The following is a 25,876-nucleotide window of genomic DNA, read 5'->3' as shown; positions in this document are numbered from 1 at the left end:
AAGGAAAGCGTCCCTCTTATATCCCTTAGAGGAATCAGTCTAAGAGCTTCCGTGAACAAATCGAGAAGTCTTTTTTTTCCACCAATAAGAAAATACTTAAACAATCTGTCCTGAAATAGAGGTCAAAGCTGATTGATAAAAAGTAGTTCTAGAAGTTACGTTTTATTCCCATTTCTCTCCATTTGCCATGCCATGTTGGAAGATTTATGTGATGGTCATCTCACATACAGATTCTCACACTCTCTCTCTCCTTTGCCAAATAAATATTGATAAATTTATTTTATATTCTTAGATGTTTAGGAACCTAAAACAAAATGTGCAAGTACAGTATCAAGGGCTTATAACTATCTGATCAATTTAAGCTATTTCTCAGTTTCTTACCACACACCTAGTCTCTTCTACCTACCTAAGGAAAAAAAAATAGGATGTCATTGATCCTCTGAAATCCTGCCTGAGTTGATGGCATCAAACAATGCTTTCTGTTTCTTTAACATTGAACTGATGGTCTCTGTTGCCTGATTCTACAATGTGTTTAAAACTGTAAGAAGCCTCACATCCTATTGAAGATTAGTGGTGACTACTTTCAAATACCTAACATTAACGTAAATAATGTTAACCATGTAATCTGTTGACATAATTTTTAAATCGTAAAATATTCTATTTATGTGAAGTTGTTTATAATTTTGCATTTCAATAATTATAATAAAAAACTTACTGCTATGTATGTATGTACCTATACATATATATACACAGATATATACACGTCCTATCAAAAAGTCACATCTAAAAGGAGAGAATGAACTGGCAGAAATGCCTCTGCTTCCCGATATATATGGTGATAATGCTATGGTTGAGGCAGGCAAAGTTTTCAGATAATTTTCACTTTGCTGCACTTTTATTACAAAGCTGCTGCAGAATTCATTTTACTCTAGAATAAAAATCACATTACTATTCTCAAAATAATTTAGTGGAAAAAAAATCTTCAGATGTTCTTAAACACTTCTGTAGAATCATAGTTTTTTAATTAAATGTGAAGCTTTCTAGAATCCAATGGACTTTAATAACCTGTTTTTGTCTGTTCCCTCATTTACATACAAATTCTTTTCTCCTACTGAAATGCCATCGAGTTATCTTAAATTAGCGGTGAGGTGAGAAAATAGGAAAAAGTGGAGTATTCTAGGAGATACAATAATTATTGCTTTTGCAATTCAGTAGAGATAATTGTCTTTGGTGCTGTGCTATTTAAGAAGGAAGCTTGGAAGGGGCACTTCATCTACCTGCCTGTGTGCACATGCATGCTATCACCATCTCAGGCACTTCATTGGTAATTCCCTCCTGATAGCTTTCCACAGTTGACATCATATCATGATTATTACTTTGGATCATCTTGCTCCACCAGTTAAATATGTGAAATTATATAAGTTTGTTGATTTGTTTGCTTGTATCATTCCTTACTAGGAGAAAATTTAAAGGACATTCGAGGAGCTAGTGTGGTTTGATGTGAGTCAGGAAACCTGAGTCCTGGTCTTGAGTGAATGACTAATGATACTAACCAGTTGTGGGACTTAAGTGAATCACTACCTCACTGCCTCAATGACCTTTCTAGGTCCCTGCCATCCCCCACCTCCCACCCCACACCATGCTCCAGGGTTCTTGGAAACCATGACATATATATATATTTTATTGTTGATTCTAATTATCAGGCATATTGTTTCTCAAATATTTTAATAAATCGTAAAAGTCAGAGTAAAGAAGCTGAGAGATTATCAAGGAGACAATGCTTTTGTTTAAGGTGCATTAAAAATGTAGAGAAAGATGGGAAGTGCAATTATATTAACAGCTGGCCCCAGATTTCCTCATTGGAGGTAAACGTGCCAGGAGACATTGTTTTAGGTGAAACTAAGCTGTAGTAGATAAGAAAATAAATTTGCCAGACATTGCAGGGAGGAAGAGGATTGGGTAGAAACTGGTTAAAAAAGAATGATGTGTAGAGTCAGAAAAGAGTCAAAGAGCAATAACTCCAGTGTGAGCACTCTGCAAGTCGTGTGTAGCTGACCCATGAACAGCACAGCTTTGAACTGCATGCGTCAACTTATGCATGGATTTTTTTCAAAAAAAAGTTACACCAAGTGTGCCTGCCTCTCCTGCCTCCCCTTCCATGTCCTCCACCTCTTCTGCCTCTACTATCCCTGAGAAAGCAAGACCAGCCCCTTCTCCTCTGTACTCAATATAAAAACAATAAAGATGAAGACCTTTCCAATTATCCACTTCCACTTAATGAATAGTTAATATATTTTCTCTTCCTTATGTTTTCTTAATAACATTTTCTTTTGTCTAACTTATCTGATTGTAAGATTACAGTATATAATACATATCACATACAAAATATGAGTTAATTGACTGTGTTATCAGTAAAGCTTCTATGAAACTCATTCTTAGTTCACAGGCCATACAAAGACAGGCAATAGGCCAGATTCGGCCAGCAGGAAATGATCATAATTTGCCAACCCCTGCTCTAGAGCAGAGTGAAAGACAGAACAAACAAAGCAGCGTTTATCTCAGTGATGAGAAAGTGACCCCAGACATTCAGCAACTGGAGGGAGAATTCTGGCCTGTCACTAGCTGAGGAAGCAAGGTTTGATCAAGTTTAATCAGATCGCTAGGAAGTAGCTAGGCCCCAAAAGACACTTAGATTCTAGGTAGAAGTCTGCAAATAACTCAGAATAATTTTGGCAAGTGTGAGCCAAGAAAAAAAAAAATAGAGAAATGGAATTGTCTCACTGAACACAAGTATAAGACAGTATGGAATAAATCTCTACATTTGCAGAAGAGACCCTAAGTGCTTAAGAGTGAAGATGACAAAAGCCTTGAAGGATAAGTCAAATTTGAAATGTCATAAGGAAAAGGACTCCAGAAAACAGGAACTGCGCGAGTGAGGGTTCAAAGGCAAGAACAAGCTAGATGTGCTGTGGATTGCCACTCAGAAACTAGGCTGTGAGAAAGGAAAGAAAATGGTGGCCACTTCCGGCCCCTGGAGATCCAGGGCTTTCAACCCCCATGTAGGAGCAGAAGGCAGGCATGTCCCTCCCTGAGCCCTCAGCCACTCTCAGGGAGCTCTGAGACACAGAACCCACCCTGAGCCAAGAGCCTAGGGAAAGGCTGGAGGTCTTATCCACCAGAGTCATGAAACTCCAGCAGAAGGAGATGCCCAGGAGAAGACAGGCCTATGTCAAAAGCTATTGTTGGCAACAAAATGGGAAAGCATTGAAATACATGGTACTGGCTGAAATGACTGACTTCCAGAAGGAAGTCAGTGCTTTTTTCTTCCCCTGCTGCTCACCTCCTTTACCTCCAAGGAAGAAGAGAAGGCTCACTAGTAGTCAAAGTGAACAAAAACAGAGGGACTTTAAAGACACAATTAGGGCATTATAAAAGGTGATAGATAACCTTACAATAAAAAGCAAATAGGAAGCTCTGAGTGAGTAGTCTTGTGGCCTCTTTGGCCCCTCCATATAGCTTTGAATGGCCTCTGTGTGGCCGGTGCAGGGACAGAAGCCAGGGCTGTTTTTTGCGGGGAAGGAGCCCCTGACTGGCAATACCTAACAGGACTTTTCATGAGTTTATCTTTCCATGCCCTTTTTCATCTGCAGAGCGATATGACCATGTAGCCTCACGTTTAGAGGCCCTGTCCCCATCAGTAGTTGAGACTTCAATGAGAAGGCAAGAGGGGCCCTCCCAGCTCATGCAAGGTTCACTTCCCAGGGCACGAAAGGTATTTCTCCAAAACCCTGCCTTGTCATGAGGAAGAGTCCTTAGCCAGAGTATCCTCTCAGCGCTTCTTCTCCTTTATGGGCCTATGGGGAGGCTGAGCTATAATCAAATGACTGATGGAGAATTCAGGCATTCAGAATCGAAATTCAATTAGTTTTCATGAGAAATACATTGAGTCCATGCTGGAGATCAGAGTAGCATTCTGAGGCCTGAGCCAGGCAGGAGGTGTGGACAGGGGCAGGGACACAGCCACAAGCTCAGCAGCAGCCCAGAGACACAGCAGTCACAGACGGTACAGGAGGAGTACTAAACTGAAGTATGCAGAAACAGAGTTTATGCTCTTCAAAAGAGGATATTTCCAGCCAGGCATGGTGGCTCATGCCTGTAATCCCAGTGCTGGGGGAGGTCAAGGCAGGAGGATTGCTTGAACCCAGGAGTGAGCCACGATCAGGCCACTGCATTCCAGCCTGGGCAAGAGAGCGACACACTGTCTCTAAATAAAAGGAGGCAGGGGAAGGGAGTGGATACTTCCCTTTTAAAAGACCCAACAGATAATCTTGCTGCTATACCCTAAGGCCTGGAGAAGAAAGAAAAAATTCCCATATTGGTACTCAGAAAACAGTCCAAATCTGTTTCCATGATGCGCCTTAGGGAGACACCTCTCTAGATACCTCCAAGAACAAAACAGCATCTGTCTTGGCACCAGTTAGCATAAAAATAACCAGGACTATCAATTCTTCCTCCCTAGATCATAAACTTATCATTAGTTGAAGAGAGGGAGCAGTTTATGCCCACCCGGGATTACATAATTAGACATAGTCTAGGAGGTTTTATACTTTTCTTAGAGGCAACCATGGGGATGAAGAGAAATGACAAAGACCGACAAGGGACAGCGTTCTGCTGGCATCTGCCATCCCAGTGCGCTGAAATGTTTAGAATGCAAACTGGGCTTCACTGAATATGGCTCCCACAAGCACGGCACCTTCCCTACTCATGCAGAGGTGTATTCTGAGGTGGTCATAGATAGAAGAGAATGTGACAGCCCTGGCTAATATTCCGGAAAGAAAAATACTGAACAGGGTTTACACTCAATGAGAGAGACTGTCAGTTTTCAGGCTTCCCTACTATGTTACATGATATTTGACTTGGAATAGAAAAGAAAATGCAAAAGGAGAAGTCACTGAGAGTCTTCTCAATGTTTGATTCACCGACCAGACACAACAAAGAGCAACCAATAGGTGTTCGTACCTTTTGTCTGCCAGTTTGGATATGCCACGTGCTGTTCACAGACTGAAAAGATAGCACATCAGTTTAACAATGGCGTCTTTCTGAACAGCTCTGAAAGTCATTGGTTCAAAAGCTATACTAAGGAATTATGATGTTTCCTGAAACCAGTTTAATGTAGTTTTTGTCTCTGAAAATATCTTGTAGATGATCACTATTCAATGAGCACTCATTTCCTCATCCATATTCAGCATGTATAAATTACATAAATTTCCTCTGTTGGATGTAAACTTCCTAACACATACATACACATGAACACACACACAAAGATCCAGTTCCTTTCTTCAAGGAGCTTACAAGTGGCTGACAATTAATCAGAGTCATATAAAATCGGTTATCACTTCCAAAGTTATTTTTCAGTCAAATCCCTTAAAAGCTCATTTTAGACATAAAAATTCTTTTTCAGAAAAAAGGAACATTGGCAATTTCTAAAACACAAAGAGATAATATACAAATAACATAAGGTAGCCAAAACACAGCACAAGTTATTAAACCTTTGCTATACCTGTCCCATTACCACCACTGAAAACCTTCAGACTAGTGAATTTGGGCTACAATGTGATTAGACTGAAAACCATGATAAAGCCGAACTTTTCTCCCAAATAGCTTTATTAAAAAAAAATCATAATTCCAAGAACATGTTTTTACTCACTGACAAAGAACTGGTTTAATTTGTAATTTAACATTGTTATTTTCACCACATTCTCTGTTTTAGAAAGGCTACCTGTTTCGTTGAAACCAACCTTATTCCTAATATTGCATAACTGAATATTTCTTTTTAATTTTAATATATTGCTATAGCATTCAACAAAACAGTAAAATTAACTTTTGTTCAAGACCTGTGATAAAGTCTGAACGTCTTGCAGAAGTTGTTAATCACAGTATTTTTAAAAAGCTAGCATTAGGGAGATTGAAAATAAGAGATCAGGAACACTTAGCCATTGTGTTGAAAATCCAATCTCCTCTCAGTCTGCAAATTTATCTTCTAAATTAGAAAGAAAATCATAATAATACAACTATTTAAGGTTAACATTTCTTTTCTTTGGAGTAATTGGTAGAAAAATGGAAAGAAGAAATAGGGTGGGGAGTAAATGACACATTATTTCATTCAGTATTCAGTGTAATGTCTGTGCCAGCCACTAAAGGTTGAAAACACAGGAGTGAACAAAACCTAGACCTGCCCTCCAAGGACTGACTGTGCTCACACTGAGAAAACATTTCCTACAAGTAGATGACTGACAATTCTATGTCTTTCATCCCTGACCTCAATCCTAAATTCTGCCGACTAGCTGGACCTTAATTAACAGAAAAATGTCTCATCAGTCCTTCAACCTCCACATATTCAAACCTCAACATTTTCTCAACAAAACCTATTTCCTCATGTGCTGCATACCTCGCATAACAAAGCCATCATTTCTGCCCCCACAGGCTAGAAAACTCTGAGTTAGCTTCAGCTCTTCCTGTTTTCTCTCTTACCTCTGTGACATGCCAAGTCTTGCCTTACCTACTACAGAAGTTGCTCTTCTTATCCCTCTTACAGCCCCTTCCCTAATTTAAGTCCTCATTATCTTGGTGATGAGCTAACAAAAATATTCAGTTCTTGTTCCAGTTTTCCTCTTGCTCCATAAGTCCTTCACCCTAAGACAGCTATCTTCCAAAAACATAAGAAAAGATGGTCATGTCTCATTATCCTGTTTGAAAACTTCAAGTCTACAAGATATTGCCAAGCTGTTATGAGTGGCATTTGAGCCCCTTACGATCAGGTGGAGCTTAACATTAGAGTCTACTGCACCGTATGCATCCACAGACCCCATGCCATGCTGAAATACAGCCTGTTCTTCCAGAAACAACCTAGATGTTCATATTTCCAAGCCTTTCACTGGCTCTCATGCTGAGAATTGCTTTCTTAGTTACAGCCACTCCCCAAACTGCCCAAGTCTAAAATCTCCAATTGGAAGCCAAAAAAGTAAAGACTTGTAGAAAACCAGTTTTCAAAAAAAAAAAAAAAATGTGGGTAGAATGGTATGGTCAGTTATTGGCAAAGTTTATCACTAACTGACAAATCTCAGTGTGCAGACACATCAAAATCTGAAAGGGCAAATCCAAGTGCAAAGCTGGCAAATTTAAACAAGAAGAAAGGCTTGCTTCCTATACCAGGTCTTTAAAATGGTCATGGACAGTGATTCTTGATTTGGTTCTTCTTTGCAGAATCCAGGACCCAGTTCCCATGGGTTCGCCTGTAGGCACAGACCTTTATAAAGCTAAAGTCTGACAGAATGTAACAATACAACCCATTCATAGCAGGTGATCATTAGGAAATGTCACTTGCTTAGAAAATAAGAAACTACTTCTCTTAGGTTGACTAGCAGGTTGGTTTCAAATGTTTTTGGTAGCATTTGTTTCATAATGTTCTCTGTTTGGCAGGCTTTCCTAACTCTAAGATCTTTTTAAGTGAAAAAAAAAATTACTGCCATGCAAAGAAAACCTAAAAACAGCATATGCAGTTTTACATAACCAGGCTTGCACTAGCATGTCAGGTCACCTTAATCCCTCAGTGAGTAAGCACTAGTTGAACTACTGAGATATTTCCATTCATTATAGTCTCATTTCTTAAATGTCCATGGCATCTGTAACCAAGAGCCAATTACCAGTGTAGGTCATTAATCATCAGTGTTGCTTATTGCCAAGAACTGGAGTGAAGCTGCCTACATTGCTTTAGTTAAATTTCTCTACAAAATGCCACATAATGAATAGTTAGTCTTTTAAGAGGAGGCCATTCTTGTGTAGGCTCTGAATTAACTGCACATTAAGCTTCATAAAAAGTTTTTTTCCCCAAAAAAATGGGACATTTCAAGTAGTTTATTTATAACATTCTTAAGTTTTAGCAATAGAGCATGAATTCAGATATAATAATATCTTTATCTGTCATAAAATATACATTAGACAATTAAAACCATTCACAGTTTTTACTATATCAAGAGATCCATTAAGAAAGTTTTTTGAAAAGGCCAATATGTATTAATAAATGCAGGCTATAATGTGGCTAATGAGCTTATATCTGAGGCCTAATCACTATAAAGCATATTTTTTTCCAAAATAAATAGAACTTTCCAGATGGAGGAATGGTTTTCGTTTTAAGAAAACTATGTTTAGTCAAATTATCCAGGCTTATAATACTTTCGTAGAGCCCCAGAAGACTGAGAAGCACTGAAAAAGGGATGTTATTTGTTCTAAATGAGCGTTACAGAATTAGGAAAATGAATTTTATCTGCTAATGCGTAGAAACCATATGAGATAGTCTGGCTCAGAAATGAAAGAATGCTCTGATAATCAGATGTCCTAAGAAGGAATGCAGTACTTCGGGAAAGAGAAAAAGCAAAACCAAGGAAATAGAAGGAGGCTGGAGTTTGAGTAGATGAATCCATCAAAAGTTCTCAGTGCAGAAAGTAATGGCTTTTAAGAAAGCAAGGACCTAAACATTAATTATTCCAAATCTTAACCAAGCCTGCTATACACAGAGCTGTGGGGAGTGAAGGATTCAAGCATGCACAACAGAGCAACATGATGCAGAAAAAGGACAGCACACACGGAAGGCAGAATGCAGAATGCAAACAAAAACTTCAGAGGAAATCAGGATTTAGGGCTTTTGAAAACTAAAAAGAAGGCCATGCATGGTGGTTCACGCCTATAGTCCCAACACTTTGGGAGATAAAGGCTGGTGGATCACAAGGTCAAGAGATCGAGACCATCCTGGCCAACATGGTGAAACCCCGTCTCTACCTAAAATACAAAAATTAGCTGGGAGTGGCAGCGGGCGCCTGTAGTCCCAGCTACTCAGGAGGCTGAGGCAGAAGAATCGCTTGAACCCAGGAGGCGGAGGTTGCAGTGAGCCGAGATCACACCACTGCACTCCAGCCTGGCGACAGGGTGAGATTCCATCTCAAAAAAATAATAATAATAGAGAAAGAAAAATAAAAAGATATTTAAGGTCCCCCCAGGAACTTACAAGGGACATTAGGAGCTAAACACAAAATGGGGGACTTAGTCCATTTTTCTTTGAATTTCTGATCACAGTATAAGCACAGAAGATACTTGGGTTTCCATTCAGCTATCCAAAATTTATTGAGTACCTACTATGTGACAGCCACTATTCCAGGGTTTGAAGATAAGGGAAAGCAATGGGTCAGTGTGGCTGAAGTAGAGTGAGCAGGGAAAATGAGGAAATGAGACAAGAGAGCTAACATGAACAGAATGTAAGGCCTGGTTGGCCACTGGAAGGGCCATGACTGGAACCCTGAGTAAGATGGAAACTGATCACAGGGTTTCGAGTGGAGGGGTAACATGATCTGACTTAACATTTTAACAGACCTCTGTCTAAGGTGTTAAAAAAAGAATCTAACAGGAGCAAGGAGGGAAACAGGAAGACCAGTTTGAAGACCAGTAGAGTCATCCAGGAGAGAGATGGTGGCCATGACATGGATGCTCACAGAGAAGGTAGTGAGAAGTGATGGAGTATGAATATATTCTGAAGGTAAAGGTGACAACATTTGCTGACAAACCATATGTGAGGTGCAAGAGAAAAAGAAGGTCCAAGGAATATTCCAAGGTTTTCAGCTGCACATCTGTAAAAATGGAAATCAATTCTGATTTCCAAATCAGAGATATTTTTACCCTGCCTTTAAACTCCAGAGAGAGACAGAAAAAATGTTTGAGTGGCCACATTAGAATATGCAAGGTTTTTGGCCACATTAAGCCTGTTTCCTTCTCCATTCTTAACCTGAAACATAAAAAGAAAGGCATTTTGAGCCTGCTAAAAGTTATGCCTCAACAGTTTTTAATAGAATTTGAACTGCAAATACTAACACTTTGAGCACGTTCTCATTCAGTATAACTAACTTAGTGCTATGGTTTAAGTGTGTTCACCAAAGTTTATGTGTTGGAGACTTAATCCCCAGTGCAACAGTGTTGGGAAGTTGGACGCTTTAGAGGTAATTAACTCATAAGGGTAGAGCCCTTATGACTGGATTCATGCTGTTATTAAAGGAGTAGGTTCCTGATAAAAGGATGAGTTCAGCCCTCTCTGTTGTGAGTGCTCTGTTGCCCTTCCACCTTCCACCATGGGATGATGCAGCAAGAAAGCCCTCACCAGATGCCACACCCTCAACTTTGGACTTCCCAGCTCTAAGAAATAAGTCTCTCTTCTTTATAAATATCTCAGTCTTGGATATTCAGTTATAGCAGCACAAAATGGACAAAGACCCTTAGCTTGTTTTGATTTTAAATAACTTTTGAACACATTTTCATTATTTGCAGTTCTCTCATTAAGAGAAAAACTGCCTTTATTTTAAAATAGTCTGGTATATGGAATACTATGCAGTCATATAAAAGAATGAATCATATCCTTTGCAGCAACATAGATGCAGCTGGAAGCCATTATCCTAAGCAAATTAATACAGGAAGAGAAAACCAAATATCACATGTTCTCGCTCATAAGTAAGAGCTAAACATTGAGTACTTATAGACATAAAAGTAAGAACAATAGACACTGGGGACTACTAGAGGTGGGAAGGAGAGGGAGGGCAGGTGTTGAGAAACTAACTGTTGCATACTCTGCTTACCACCTCGGTGACAGGATCAATCGTACACCAAACCTCAGCCTCATGCAATATACCCAAGTAACAAACCTGCACATGTACCCCCCGAATCTAAAATACAGGCTGAAATTACAAAAAGTAAATAAATAATAAAAAGCAAATGTGTGACATAACTTTAAAAAAACAGTCTGTATACATCTACAAGTTCCTTTGACTATGATTAACATGGTTCTGAAAATATGACCATATACCTGAGTCTTCATTAATCCTGCAATGGAGAAAGAAAGAGAGGAGAAAATTGGAAATAGGCGATTACAACTAGTTTGGGCCATGAAAGGCCACCCAAGACATACCAGTCTCTGGGCCTGCTTTCCAATTTGCAAACTTAAAAACATATCACAGGATATGGTGATATGAGGAAATGTCTTACGCACTTTTTAAATAAAACCATTTAATGAAAGTACTTAGACATTACCGATGTTTGGGGTATATTTTCACCAAGCAATGAAAGTAAAATGTAGTCAGACAAAAAAGTTGTGATTGCTTGCCAGTTTCAACCTAACAAACTCTAGGACTTTCTTCCTTTTCAAAACATATGGCCATTTTAGCCACTGCTAAATCCAACAGCTCCAAGATGATTGTCCACAGAATCACACACTGCTGTACTTATTCCCTTCCTCATGAGGAGGTGTGAAGGTTCCCAACCATGCAGAGACTTCCGTGATGTTGTGATGCCAGCTCCAGCCCCAATTTCATGTGCTAGAGGAAGATAAAACTGACCTAAACTTTATTAGTGATAAACTTTATTAGTGATCTTGTTTCTATTATCTAATTTCCATATTCCTTTCACCACTGTTGCACAAATGCTTACTTTCCACATTACTCTTAAACTTTCTTTTTTTTCCCCCCTTCTAGTTCTTTTTTTTAATTCTTTTTTTTATTATTATACTTTAAGTTTTAGGGTACATGTGCACAATGTGCAGGTTAGTTACATATGTATACATGTGCCATGCTGGGGCGCTGCACCCACTAACTCGTCATCTAGCATTAGGTATATCTCCCAATGCTATCCCTTCCCCCTCCCCCCACCCCACAACAGTCCCCAGAGTGAGATGTTCCCCTTCCTGTGTCCATGTGATCTCATTGTTCAGTTCCCACCTATGAGTGAGAATATGCGGTGTTTGGTTTTTTGTTCTTGCGATAGTTTACTGAGAATGATGATTTCCAATTTCATCCATGTCCCTACAAGGGACATGAACTCATCATTTTTATGGCTGCATAGTATTCCATGGTGTATATGTGCCACATTTTCTTAATCCAGTCTATCATTGTTGGACATTTGGGTTGGTTCCAAGTCTTTGCTATTGTGAATAGCGCTGCAATAAACATACGTGTGCATGTGTCTTTATAGCAGCATGATTTATAGTCCTTTGGGTATATACCCAGTAATGGGATGGCTGGGTCAAATGGTATTTCTAGTTCTAGATCCCTGAGGAATTGCCATACTGACTTCCACAATGGCTCATAGACCTTTCAGGCAGTTTGTGGAAGTCTGAGTCCTCAAAAATCATGTTTTAAAATTTATTAGTGTACAATGCATAATTACAGAGGAAATTGATTGCACGGAACTGCAGTTCTCTCCGCACTCCCCTTGGTGGTCCATGGACAAAGAAATGGGTTCCCAAGGATTTCTTGTTCATAATCATGGAAATCCATTTCAAATTACTTATATTTTAACTCTCAGTTTTATCTCAAATAATCTTGCAGGAAATAAGAATGTTCATCAGAGAATTTACATGAGATGAGAATTAATACAATTTGACATGCTAATGAGGGGGCAGTTACATTTTTTGTTGTTGTTGTTTGTTTCTGTTTTAATTTTATTATTATTATACTTTAAGTTTTAGGGTACATGTGCACAACGTGCACACCCACATGGCACAGTTACATTGTTTGATGCCCCCTGACAACCCAAACCACAGACAGTTCCTGTCGACCACCTGCAACAAGTTCATAATCCACAAGTCCAGCTCACCGACCCTGAGGTGAGTACAAGGCACACTCCTGCCTGCATGCAGTCCATCATTCTTGACTGCTTTTTTCTAGCCACACACTTATGCTCACATAGTAATATAATTTGGAATATCAATAGTATGGCCAAGGGAATTACAGGAGCTTCTGAGGCATTTTTACTACGCAGTAGGGCCCAGGGCCTCCAGGGGCTTTATAAGTTTGAATGTAGAATGGCCTGGAACATAGTAGAGATGCAATAATTATTTTTTAATGACAAATGATGAATGTGTAACCTTTTACATCAAAGAAGACATTTACACATTTTACTTTAATATACAACAACCTGTACTCTCTATTGAACTGGCTCAAACAACCTACTGTTATAGTTACTGGGTTACTGGTGCTTTTTTGTTTTTTTTTGAGTTGGAGTCTGGAGTGCAGTGGCTCTATCTCAGCTCACTGCAACCTCCGCCTCCCAGGTTCAAGCAATTCTCCTGCCTCAGCCTCCCAATTAGCTGGGACTATAGGCACGTGCCACCACCCGGCTAATTTTTTGTATTTTTAGTAGAGATAGGATTTCACCGTGTTAGTCAGGATGGTCTCAATCTCCTGACCTCGTGATCTGCCCGCCTCAGCCTCCCAAAGTGCTGGGATTACAGGCGTGAGCCACTGAGCCTGGCCAATTGCTGGTACTTTAAAAAAAATCAGATCTAGATTTAGGTCCTTACCTGACCTATATGTACCATTTCTCATTAATTTTTTTTTAAAGAATATGACAGCCTGTCTGCAGCTTCCAAGACAAAAGAAGTTTCAAATTTCTGGTTGGTATCACAGGGTCTAATAAAATCCAAAAAGATTTCAAATTTCCGGGATTGATATGTTTATACATTCTTAATTTCCTTTAGCTTTGTAGGCTGTCAGAGATAAGCAGAAGAAAGGGAAGAGAAAGATCTCCAATAGAAGAATAAAAATACAACAGAAATTAGGATTCTCCTCTGCAGTGAGTATTACCCATGTAATTAAAAGAAGGAACAAGAAATACCTTCTTTTATGTAAATTATGGGCATGAAGGAAGAGCTATTTTTCATGGATCACCCAAACTGGATGTGATCCATAATTATGGATTCTAACATGAACCTGTGTACTACATAAACCTAACCTAAAATGCTGCTATTTAATAGGCTGATTTTTTAAAATTCATTTAAAAACCCCAGTTCTGTCTCTTGAGATGGTTTTTAAGTGCTCTTTAATTAGAGGCAGGAAGTTAATTTAAATTTTAGATATAAATAATTATTATTAAATTCCCTTCCAAAGTATAAGTCTATGGCATTCTGCTTTGCCTTTAAAATAAACATAAGTGATTGAATTCAAGTAAATTTTATTAGATCTTCCTTGAAATAGAAAAAAAATGCTTTTTTAAGATTTTTAAATTTCCAAAATTCTAAAAAGAAAAAGTATTATGGAATTGCAGCTGGAATTCAGTTGGGGATTATTTTCTATTAATTCAAGGATATAGATTTTAATAAATACCAATTTGCCCTTTCAAAATATACTGATTAACACATATTATTAACAGTCTACTTTTTGCGTTGGATGCTTTTGGTTACAAATAATGGGAAATACTACCCAGAGTGCTTTAAACACAGGATATTTATTGTGTTTAACAAAAGGCTGGAAGAGGCTGTCTCATGGTTGCTCCATAATGACCTGGGGACCCACATTCAAACTCAAGCTCAGCTTTTCCTACTCAGTTTTGTCTCAGTCAGTTGGCTACTGCAGCACCAGGCCTTAAGTTCTCACATAACAAAAGTCCAACACCAAACAGAACTTTCCCTCCAACCCTTCTGTCTTTTCAAGGTGAAAAACCTCTCCTAGAAGCCCCAGAGGTCTCCCCGCTACATATCATTGGCCATAACTGAATGTCATATTTGAAAATCAGTCATGGCAATGGAAAATGAGATTGCCACATAGTACAAAAACAGTCAGGACTAATCCCCTGGCCCTGGGTACTCTGTGACTCAAATATCCTCAGGATTCTATGGGCAAGGAAAGAGTAAGGAAACCCAGCAGCTTCTGCTGTGCATAACATGTGCAAAGTATTATATACATACTTTTAAACCTTTTTTAAAAAAATGATGCATATACTTAAACTTATAAATGAAGAAACAGGCTTTAAGAAACCCCATAATTTGCCAAGGTCACACTGTTCCTGAGCAGCCAAGTCCAAACTGAGGCTTGCCTGGCTCCGCAGCCTCCCTCTGAGCCATGCACTCACTGATTCTACCATACCTAGAAGAAAACAATGAGCCAGGCTACTGAGGCTTGCAAGCCACTGATCTCAGGCTCTGTTTGCCGAGATAATGATGAGAGTTTCGGACATATTTTCTTAGGAAAAGATGCTCATGTGTATATCCTCCAAAAACGAATATGTTTTGGTTCAAAGACAAACCTTCCCTCAAGTTGAGATGACAGGGACCATCAGTTCCACAGAAGAAAAAATATTACCCCTTCTAGTCTCTTCATAAACGGGTGCCAAGACCAGCATAGGTCATATGTCATAGGTGGCATCTTTTTGATGATTTGAGAGCCTCGTAATTTTTTATTGACTCATACCCAGCTTCACTTCACTTCTGCTTTAGGAGAAACTATTTTTTTCTATAATTTAGTGGTAAATGATTTTTGAATAATGAGAACTTGGAGGGAGGAAAGAGGAAGTTACATGAAGCGAGGCAAATAACTGAAGATGTTCATAATGCTAGTCATTTTTCTCCAGAAATAGCACCTGCTGAATTCCCTGTCTGGTTTTTTTTTCAGGTAGAAAAAAAATAATAAAAAATAAGGCTCTGTGTTGTCTTAAGATATTGATGCTTAGGTAGTAAGTGGCAGAGCAGCTGCTACTCTCATAAAATTCGACAGTAGCAAAATTTAATGTTCTCGACATGCTGCTAATTATATTTTCTGTTGATATATTCTTACTAAAATTTCCTATTCTTTGTCTTATTTTATATTTGCAATCTTTCATCATGAAAACATATACATATACTTTTTAATATATACTTTTTATAAAGTATATGTACTTTTTATACATAAAGTATATATATACTTTTATATATATAAACTTTATATATGTATACTTTATATACAGTATGTATACAGTGTTTGCATATATAAATATATATACTAATAATATATATACAAGTATATATAATTACATATAAATTATATATAATAAAATATATAAGTATATATATAGAGATGTACTTTTATGTGTACAGATATATATACTCCCATCTTTCTAAGCTTTTAATACATTGTTTTAAAGTAAATGTTTACTTTACAAACACTTTCAATCCCAAATGCATTTAATGAAACTATAATTATATTGATAAGTGAGTAGAAGCAAAAAAGAAATGGCTCTTCAGGGTCATATTCCCAGCATTGCTTTTAACGTGCCAATTGATGTGAATTTTAGTAATAGCTCTTTATTTTGTTTTTCCTTCTTTTTTAAATGGAACTTGAAAAACTCTTTATACGTAACAAACCTGCATGTTGTGCACATGTACCCTAAAACTTAAAGTATAATAAAAAAATGGTGTGTTTTGGTATTGGTATCACAAGAAGAGAGCAAAGGAAATGTGTTATATATATTTTACTTTAAATAGCCACAGTTCACCTATCCCTTTACCTCTTATTTTTGCCTGCAAAAATATAAAATCAGCTCCAAGAGATGGAGTTAAGAATGGGGTGAGCTTCAAGTGTTTGTGGGAAATAAGGAAAGAACTGAGCAATCTGCAACCTGAAATTACGCAAAATACAAATTCGGTTTCTCTGTAATGTATGTGCTCCATGCTCCTTCCAATATCTTCCAAGAAAGCCTTTTGGAGTGAGTGTTTCATGTTGCATGTGGTAGCTAAGCAAATGTTTCAATTCTTCCTAATTTTATATTTTTATTTGTGCCTATTAGTTTAGAAATGTGCCTTTAAATGCTTTAAATAGTGCTGATCATTAATTATAGGTAGGTGTGAAAAATATAAGTGCTCTGAACATTTAAAATATACCTTCAAACATGTATAATAAGCACAGTTATACTTGGCCCATAGAAATGCCTTACCTCTTAGGGCTTTATAGTTTAGAGTACAGGGCCAGGTGTGGTGGCTCACACCTGTAATCCTAGCACTTCGGGAAGCCGAGCTGGGTGGATCACAAGGTCAGGAGTTCAAGACCAGCCTGGCCAAGATGCTGAAACCCTGTCTCTACTACAAATACAAAAATTAGCCGGGTGTGGTGGCACGCACCTGTAATCCCAGCTACTCAGGAGGCTGAGGCAGGAGAATCTCTTGAACCTGGGCAGCAGAGATTGCAGTGAGCCGAGACTGCACCACTGCACTCCAGCCTGGGTAACAGAGCAAGACTCCATCTCAAAATACATAAACAAATAAATAGTTCACAGAGTACTGTGTGCTACATAGCTCATTTTTTATCACATATCCCCATCTCCTTAGGTGCACAGGTGGATAATTATTCCTGTTCCACAGGTGAAGGTGGGGTTCCAGGATACAAAGTAATGTCCCATGGATTGTGGGGGAGCTCAGAGAAAAAATGGGTCTTGGACCTAAATTTAGACATTCCAGCTATTTTACTGGGTATACGGTTAAAAAAAATGCTGTCAAAATGTCTTAAGAGAAATACAGATAAAAAAATTGAATAGCCTCAATCTGGTTTGTTTATACATAAGACCTACAAAAGGCAGCTTCAAAAGGCAGCAAAAAAGCTTTCTTCAGTGTGTGCATGATACTGCTGCCAAACCCCTGATGCAGTTGGTATTCAGAGAACTTTAGTACTAAGACCAGTCCCTTCCTTTAATGGTGCTGTTCTTCTCTCCTGCTGATATTTTTAGTTTAATTTTTTCAATATCTTAACATCTTTATCAAAAACCTGTTGCCATTTTCTATATCTAGAAATGCAAAGTGAAAGAGTATATTAGCATTAACTTGGCCAAATCCTTATTGCTGCCAACGAAAAGCCTGTTATATACTGGCTGGTTTAAATGTAGACTATGCAAATTATTCACAATGTAGAAAGCATGATTATTGCTTTTCATAGTCTTATTTTAATGATGAGGACTTTCTTGTGCCTCTTCATGATTTTTAACTATGTATTAATATACACCAACTTTTCCATATGGATGGTTATATACTTTGAAAATCAGCTGAACATCGCCCTGATTCATGGTAGTTGTTAGTATAATATTGTGACATTGTTTTAAAAACAAACTAGGAAAAAATAGTTTGGCAGTTCTTCAAAATATTGAACATAGGTTTACCATATGACCCAACAATTTCACTTCCAAATATATACCCATGAGAAATTAAAATATATGTGCAGTGCACACAAAAACTTTCACACAATATTTATAACAGCACTATTCATAATAGCCAAAAAATGAAAACAGCCTATATGATTTTTCAACTCATTAACAGATTAACAAAATGTGGAGTGTTTGTACAATAAAATACTATTTGGCAATAAAAAAATGAAATACGGATTGTCGTTTTAACGTGGAAGTATTACAACATTATGCCAAGTGAAAGAAGCTACTCACAAAAGACCACATGTCAAATGATTCCATTTGTATGAAATGTCCAGAATAGGAAAATCCATCAGGACAGACAGTAGACCAGTGCTTGCCTAGGACGAGGGTGGAGGCGGGCCTTTAGGTGTGAATAGGAAGTGACTGCTAGAGGAGAAAGGTTTTCTTTCGGGAGTTTTGACAAGTTCTAAAATGTGGTGATAACTCCAAAACTCTGTGAATAGGTTTGTACTAGTTCGTTCTCGCATTGCTATAATGAAGTACCTGAGACTGGGTAATTTATAAAGAAAATAGGTTTAATTGTCTCACAGTTCCACAGGCTGTGCAGGAAGCATGGCTGAGGAGGCCTCAAGAAACTTACAATCATGGTGGAAGGCAAAGGGGAAGCAAGCACATCCTACATGACTGGAGCAGGAGGAAGAGACCAAAGGGGGAAGTGTTACACACTTTTAAACAACCAGATTTCGTGAGAACTCACTCGCTATCAGGAGAGCAGCAAGGGGGAATCGGCCCCCATGATCCAATCACCTCCCACCAGGCCCCTCCTCCAACACTGAGGACTACAATTTGACATGAGATTTGGGTGGGGATACAAATCCAAACAACAGCAACACTAAAAAACAGCCCAGTTCTGTACATATTAAATTGGTGAATTATCTCAATAAAGATGTAAAAACAAAGTACCTAGTACACTTCTCTCAGGCTTTCTAAGTTGATATTCAGGATTGGCTTAGTCAAAAGACCTAAATTCAGATCCTGGCTGACTGAGCAGTGTGTAGGCAATCACTTATCTCTCTGCTGTTACTGATGCTGCTTCCTCCTTTTACACAAAGCAAGGTTTCCACTAGCTGATTTAAGGTCAGTTCTAACTCTATGAACTAGGATTATTTGGATCTCTTCTTTTGTGATACCCTACCTTGTTTTAACCTGAATTGACTCTCCCTTAGCTAAAAGAGCCAGACAAACTCCATCTTGGCTCCTTCACTTGCAGCCCATTACCCATCCTCCTTCCTCAAGGACTTAACTTGTGCAAGCTGACTCCCAGCACATCCAAGAATGCAATTAAACTGATAAGTTACTGTGGCAAGCTATATCCACAGTTCCCAGGAATTCACCCAGTTAATAGCACCCAGAGCCCCCATGTTTGTATCTGGTTGATAATACCCAAAGCCCCACGTCTATCACCTTGTGATAGATCTAAAGCCCCTGCACCTGGAACTGTTTGCTTTCCTGTAGCCATTTATCCTTTTAACTTTTTGCCTCCTTTACTTCTGTAAGATTGTTTTAACTAGACTCCCCCACTCCTGTTTCTAAACCAAAGTATAAAAGAAAATCTAGCCCTTTCTTTGGGGCCAAGAGAATTTTGAGCACTAGCCATCTCTTGGTCGCCGGCTAACAAAGGAATCCTGAATTCGTCTCACAGTGTAGCTTTTCTCTGTAACTCGCTTGGTTACAACACTTTCATAAAGGCAGAATAAGAAAAACACTTTGTAATTACATACTACTTTGCCTGCCTTTTACTCGGATTTTCAGACATTGTGAGTGAAGGATATGCTATTGCTAAGGGCAGCTTTCCAGCTGAGAAAAGCTTGAGCTCACGTTAATCACATGGCTCAGAGTCCAGATGTGTGTTCACCAACAGGCTTGCAAAATACTCAAAAGCTTCACGTTTTTAAAATCTACTTTAATATATACCTGATTACTCCTTATCTTAATGTCAGCAGACTTTAAAGAGTCTATAGACTTATGGAACTTGAGTTTGAAATATTTGTCCTGTTCTATAATATCTTTATGTATTCCCTAGAGTGCAGATTCTATACTTTTTTGTATATTTGCTAAAATATAAAACCCATTGTCAATTAGATAAAGGAATATTTCATTTGAGATGTCACATGCTCATTCTGATTATTTAAAAGGTGAAGGCAAAACATGTACCCCGGCTGTGTGTTTCAGCTCATTATAAGTTAGCAGTTTCCTTAGTTCCCTGCTCCCACCTTCATCCCATCCTCTTGTTCCAAAGCAAAAAGAAGTCTAGAAACTGACCAAAAACAGAAAGGATGTGTTATTTGAGTACCGGTTTAGTTACCCCTACTCCTACCACCACCACGCACAAACACACACTAATCATTACAATAAGACATGGTCTATGTGTAGCAATCTGAAAGGTATACAAATGTATTCATGATACTAATATTTGTAAATGCTCATAGCAGTGATTTATCTTAATACACATGAGACCCGACTCTACAGGTGAAAAGGCTAGATAAGACAAGGCCATGTGTACTTTCTCTAATCTTCTACAAGGAATGTACTCATTCACTTTTGAGAAAGGAAAACAGGACCAATAGGGAAAGAACCTACCTTTTTGAGGCTCTGAAATCATAGCACATGTCTCTCTTTCAATTCGTCATTCTCCAGGTGCCCATAACCTGAAACACAAAGTATGCACAGGGAGCCCTTGAGATACTGTCCTATAGTACACATCTCACCTAAAAGCAAAGCAATATCAAGCTACTGAAGCTCAAGTCTCCAGGATACATCCACTTCGATATATAAAATGAAAATATAAGCAGGGTAACACTGTGATATCAAAGGAGTGGTTTGATTTTCATCCCATCTTATAAGTATGCTCTAACTCATTGCCACAAGGGGTCATAACTCAAGGTGGCAAAGTGATGACTGAGAATTTTCTATATTTAAAACTTCACTGTCAAGAAGATGCACAGGTGTACCTGTGGTAAATCATGGAACAAGACTGAAAATGAGCATGACACACCCTTTCTGCCACACACAATAAGGATTCCTTTCCTCAAGCTGTAGGAGTCATTGTTTGCAAAGCTCCTCAAGACAAGCTGGGAAGCATGTTTGGAAAACAAAGGACTTTTTAATTGCTGCTGACATGAATGAACTCTCTGAAACAACAGCTGTGTCTTGAGATTACATTACAAGGCATGTGAGCAGGATGCAAAGCATCCTCATAAAAAGACAAAGCCAAAGAAGTCTTTTATTGCTTCTGAAAAATATTCCCAAAGCTGGGATGCTTAATTTCAATTCCTGGAGGATGCAGAAATCATATGTTTACAGAACAAAATTGAGAAACAACCTTTGTATTTGTGGTGGCTGACAAGAAACAAAATCCAGGTAGATAGTTTGGGTAAGAGTTGGAAATCAGTCAGCAAGGTTATACTTGTATACAGCCTAAACGTTGGTTAGTGGCAATGACACCTGGCTATTAAAATATTGTCCCAAGGTATTATTTCCTTTCTGTCTTTCTAGTCACAGAGTGTTTGCTACTGGGTATAAATTATGGACAAAGGAGCTCATTTAGAGAAATATTGACCTAGTCATACTTTAAAAGTTTATTACTACCCTGAGAGAAATGAACCTTGTGAAATTATAACTGCTGAACTACAACCAAGATCCTTTCAAAGACAGACCTCAAGAGGAAAGGAAGAGAAGGTTAAGGTTGGAGGAGACGAAAATCAAGAGTGCTTAAAGAAGAATGAAGAGGACAAAGAAGATAGGGATTTAGTGAACAGACCAATGGATCTGACATCAAGGTAAGGATTATATACTGTTTCTGTAATCCCATTCATCAAGCAACTTATTTTAGACATTAAATCTTCAGGGTAAGTGTTTCCACCAAAATTGCATACAAATGTGATGAAAGTGCATTTTCCCATATTTTTCATCAGATTCTCAGAAGGCTCGATAAACTTAAAGGTTGATAAACTATAGTGTGGAGGGTTAAGAAAGCTGAAAAACTTCTGACCCTCCTTCCATGCAGAGGTGGAATCTATTTCTCTCTGTTGAATCTAAACTGATGGACTACACTTTGACAATAGAGAGCATCAGAGATTATTCCACTCCAGTTCCAGACTCAGCCTGTAGGAGAACTAGTGTCTCTTTCTTGATCTTCCAGAGCCCTGAGCTACTTATCCTGAAACCATCGTATGTGAGAAGCCCAGGCCACACTGGAGAGGCCCTGGAAATGCTGTATGGAAAGAAAGAGAAGCCAGGGAGCACCATGGCACCAGATATGGGGGTGGAGAAGCCATCTTGAGTGTATCCCACAGCTTCTACTGCTGCCAACCTGAGCAAAGATGAATCACCCAGCCTGGCCCTTCCAGAATTCCTGACCCACAAAATCATGAATGAAATAAAATTGTTGCATGAAATCATAAAATTCAGGTGTTAGCTATTTTAGATCAAGAGATATCACAACACACTGGGATTTTTTATTAAAAATTCTTAAGCATTTTACATACAACTCAAAACTTTTAGACATGCTATTATAAACTAACACATAATTCTAAGCCAAAACTATTCATAATGTGTTCCTCCTTTCTGTCCATCATGTTGTTTACTAACGAAGCACTTAACAGTTTTTGGGGAGGGGGAAGAAAAGTTACCAAAAGAAAAATATAAACAAGCAAACAAAAAACAGAACTCATCATTTTCAAACACCTTTTCTTCAATGCAAATGATATTTAGTTTTTACTATTCTTAAACTTTACATCATGCCTAATTTCTTTCCAGTCCTCTAACTTCTTTATATGTTCTGCTCACTGTTTTTTGTTGTTCTTGCCTTTTAATACCTAATGACATTAATTAGTTCACAGCTGTCATAAAATGCTTTTGTTCTCAAAGGACTCACAGATAAGGTTTCTTTCTTGAATAATCTGTAGACGCTTTACTGTTTATAAAACAGTTCTCATTTTATTTTTGCTAAAGATTGGTCTAAGTAATTTATATACACAAGAGAATTGAAAAATCATGATTTTTTTACTTGTTCAAGTTTAGATCCTATTACTTTTCTGAGTTCATATGACATTCTCCTTTCTCATAATTTTGAGACAAAAGAAAATGTTAGCTATATAAGGTTCAACCTGATTAAAGTGAAGATATTCTCTAAAATGTTCTATCTTCCCACTTACCTGGAATAAAGACTTGGGAAGTCTCAAAACTTAGGGGTCAATCTTAAGTAACTGCAATTTTAAACTCCAATCAGTTAAAAAATTAAATGATCTTGTTCCATATAATAATCAAAAGCCCATATTTATTTTTACATTAATTTAACATTTATTTAGTTAGAGTCTGCTGGAAGCAAAAACCTTTGACATCTTCTGGCATCTTCTTTCTTTCCTACCAATTTTTTCCTTAGCCTACTCATCTTAGCTTCTACATCCTGTAATTATTTTAGGAAGAGGGTGGTAGAGGGGAAAAACTTAGGGAAGTCAAGTTCTTACCTCACCCGTATTGTTCAATTTGCTTTACGCTTTCTTGAATTTGAGAGGTTTTTACAGCTCACTCTTTCCCTGTGTTAGAAACAAATGCTGGGTGCTGCAAAGAAAACCAGAACTTAGGCAGAAAATTTCTCAGCAACGCACATCTACTTCTGCAAAAGGGTGCTGCCTGTGTCAGTCACAATCACAAGAGCACACCTAGCCAGGTAGGGCAGGGGTTTTTATCCCTAACACAGTTCCTGTTCTGTGTCCTTTCCCCATTGGCTGGAGTCAGACCACACAGTCTAAGCTGACCCGATTGGCTAGTGTTTGAAATTGAGTAAGGCCAATTAGGGGAGAAGGCGGAGGCTGTCCCTTACCAACTAGGTGGGAAGGCTTGTGTACAGAGTAAGAGGTTTGCTAGTTACAGATTAAGCAGAGAAACAAGTGCTCATTACAGATTAAGCAGGAAGGGCTGTGCACAGAGCAAGAAAAACCAAGGAAGCTTAGAAGAGGAACTTATTATTTCTGGCACCTGGTACATGTAGGGGTTCTTAAGAAATTCCTTCATTTCTGCAGACCCCTTAATAAGGATCATTCACTCTCTTCTGGTTTGTGTGTCTGCAGGGCCCTAAAATCCAAGATTTCACCTCTAGCTCCTTCCACTGGGCTCCCATTTCCCCTCCAGGACTCTCATTAAGTTAAGATCTAGGATAACTCGACCCTGCACCTCTCAGCATAAGATAGATAAGAGTAGAGATAGAGATTTTGTTTAAAACCCCATATTGCCACCTCCTCTCCCTATAGCTGAATTTCTTCTTTTACTTGACCACGATGATTTGGATACGTAATTAGATAATAATACAGCATAATTCTGTTCCAAAATCTATAGACTTGTGCTCATATAACCCAACTACCTTTTTCTTTCTCACTGGTGTTCACCTTTCCCAAAATGTTTTCTCTGCAATAATACTTACTGTTATAAAATTTTGCCTGATAATATTTTCTAATCTGTATTAAGCAGTGTTGTGAGTCCCCAGAGTTAATATCAACTCAAAATTATTCTTTATTTATTTACATTTTTTTTCATAGAGGCAGGGTCTCACTACATTGTCCATACTCCTGGGTTCAAGCAATCCTCTTGCCTCAGCCTCTCAAAGTGCTAGGATGACAGGCATGAGCCACTGTACCCAGCCACAAAACTATTCTTTAAAGGTGGTTATAAATGGTCCTTCAATCATAATCATAGTATTTTTAAACTTTTAACTTTAGTGTATAGTTTCATTCAGCTGGCTTTGACATAAAGGTATAGTTATAATGAAAGATATCTGCTAATCTCACCTTTCCTGGAACCAGTGCCTTACACACAGATCCTACTACCAGCTCTAGAGAGAAAATTCTGGAAAAAATCATCTGTCTTGTTAGTTCCTAGTGATAGCACCTGAGGGACACAAGTATCAAAACTATGTTCTATCTTTCTTACTCAATCTTTGTTTTTTAAATTATAGAAATAAAAGTAAATATTATCATCATTTGCAGTCATTTGGTATTTCTCTTCTCAGTATCAGAAAAGGTGATTTATTTTTAGTACCTGAAACATCACACCTATATTAGCAGTGTGTAATTTCTTGTTTTCCTTTTTTGTTCCTCACAGATTTTTCTAACCCAAGCTATAACAATCCTCAATGGAAAACACATTATCATTTAATTTCTTCTTTGAACTTGTTATTACTCTTCTTTATAAAGAAATTTACAAGAAAATTTTAAATAAGAAATAGCTCTTTTTCAAATGCCAGGATTTGAGTCTCTTTATATCTCATTTCTTAATTTAATTTGACAACTTTTCACCACTAAATTCTGAAAATATAGAAACTACTTGATTATCATGCCCCGTGCGTACAAGTCAAAAGGTGGTGATCACTCATGTAATTGTTCCTTTTGAGTGTGAATTTGACTGGGCTATTGGGTGCCCAGATTACACATTTTTCTGTTTTGGTCTATAACAGTGTTTTCAGATGAGATTAGTATTTGAACTGATTAACTCAGTAAAGTAAAGTTAACTCCACAATGTGGGTGGTCATTTTTCAGTCTATTGAGAGCCTGAATAGAACAAAATGCAGGGAAATTAAGAATTCTTTCCCTTACTACCTACCAGGTTGTGCTGTGACATTGGTCTTGTCATGCCTTTGGACTTGGAGTTATACCATCAGTTCTAAGGCCTTCAGACTCAGGCCAAAATTACACCACCAGCTCTCTTGGATCTCCAGTTTGCAGGTGACAAATCATGGGACTTCTCAACCTCAATAATTCATGTATGTACATGATTTCATTTATATGTAATGTCTAGAATATGCAAAAATATAGAGTTAGAAAGTAGATTCATGATTGCCAAGGGCTAT

The 25,876-nt window shown here is 38.0% G+C and overlaps 1 long non-coding RNA gene across 1 annotated transcript in view; it reads right to left on the bottom strand.

Annotated features, from left to right (window-relative positions):
* The window catches only part of LOC134758372 (uncharacterized), a 69,711-nt gene extending 45,975 nt beyond the window's left edge, over positions 1-23,736 (bottom strand). Inside the window, exons 1-2 of the long non-coding RNA XR_010133533.1 lie at positions 23,502-23,736; positions 20,614-20,681 (exon numbers count right to left, since the gene is read on the bottom strand). This is a non-coding gene — a long non-coding RNA (uncharacterized lncRNA). The remainder of the gene's footprint in view (positions 1-20,613; positions 20,682-23,501) is intronic.
* Between the last annotated feature and the right edge of the window lie 2,140 nt (positions 23,737-25,876).

This window comes from Gorilla gorilla, chromosome 3, assembly GCF_029281585.2.
Source record: "Gorilla gorilla gorilla isolate KB3781 chromosome 3, NHGRI_mGorGor1-v2.1_pri, whole genome shotgun sequence".
In the NCBI taxonomy this organism is placed as follows: domain Eukaryota; kingdom Metazoa; phylum Chordata; class Mammalia; order Primates; family Hominidae; genus Gorilla; species Gorilla gorilla.
This window is presented reverse-complemented; position numbering and strand designations above follow the sequence as displayed.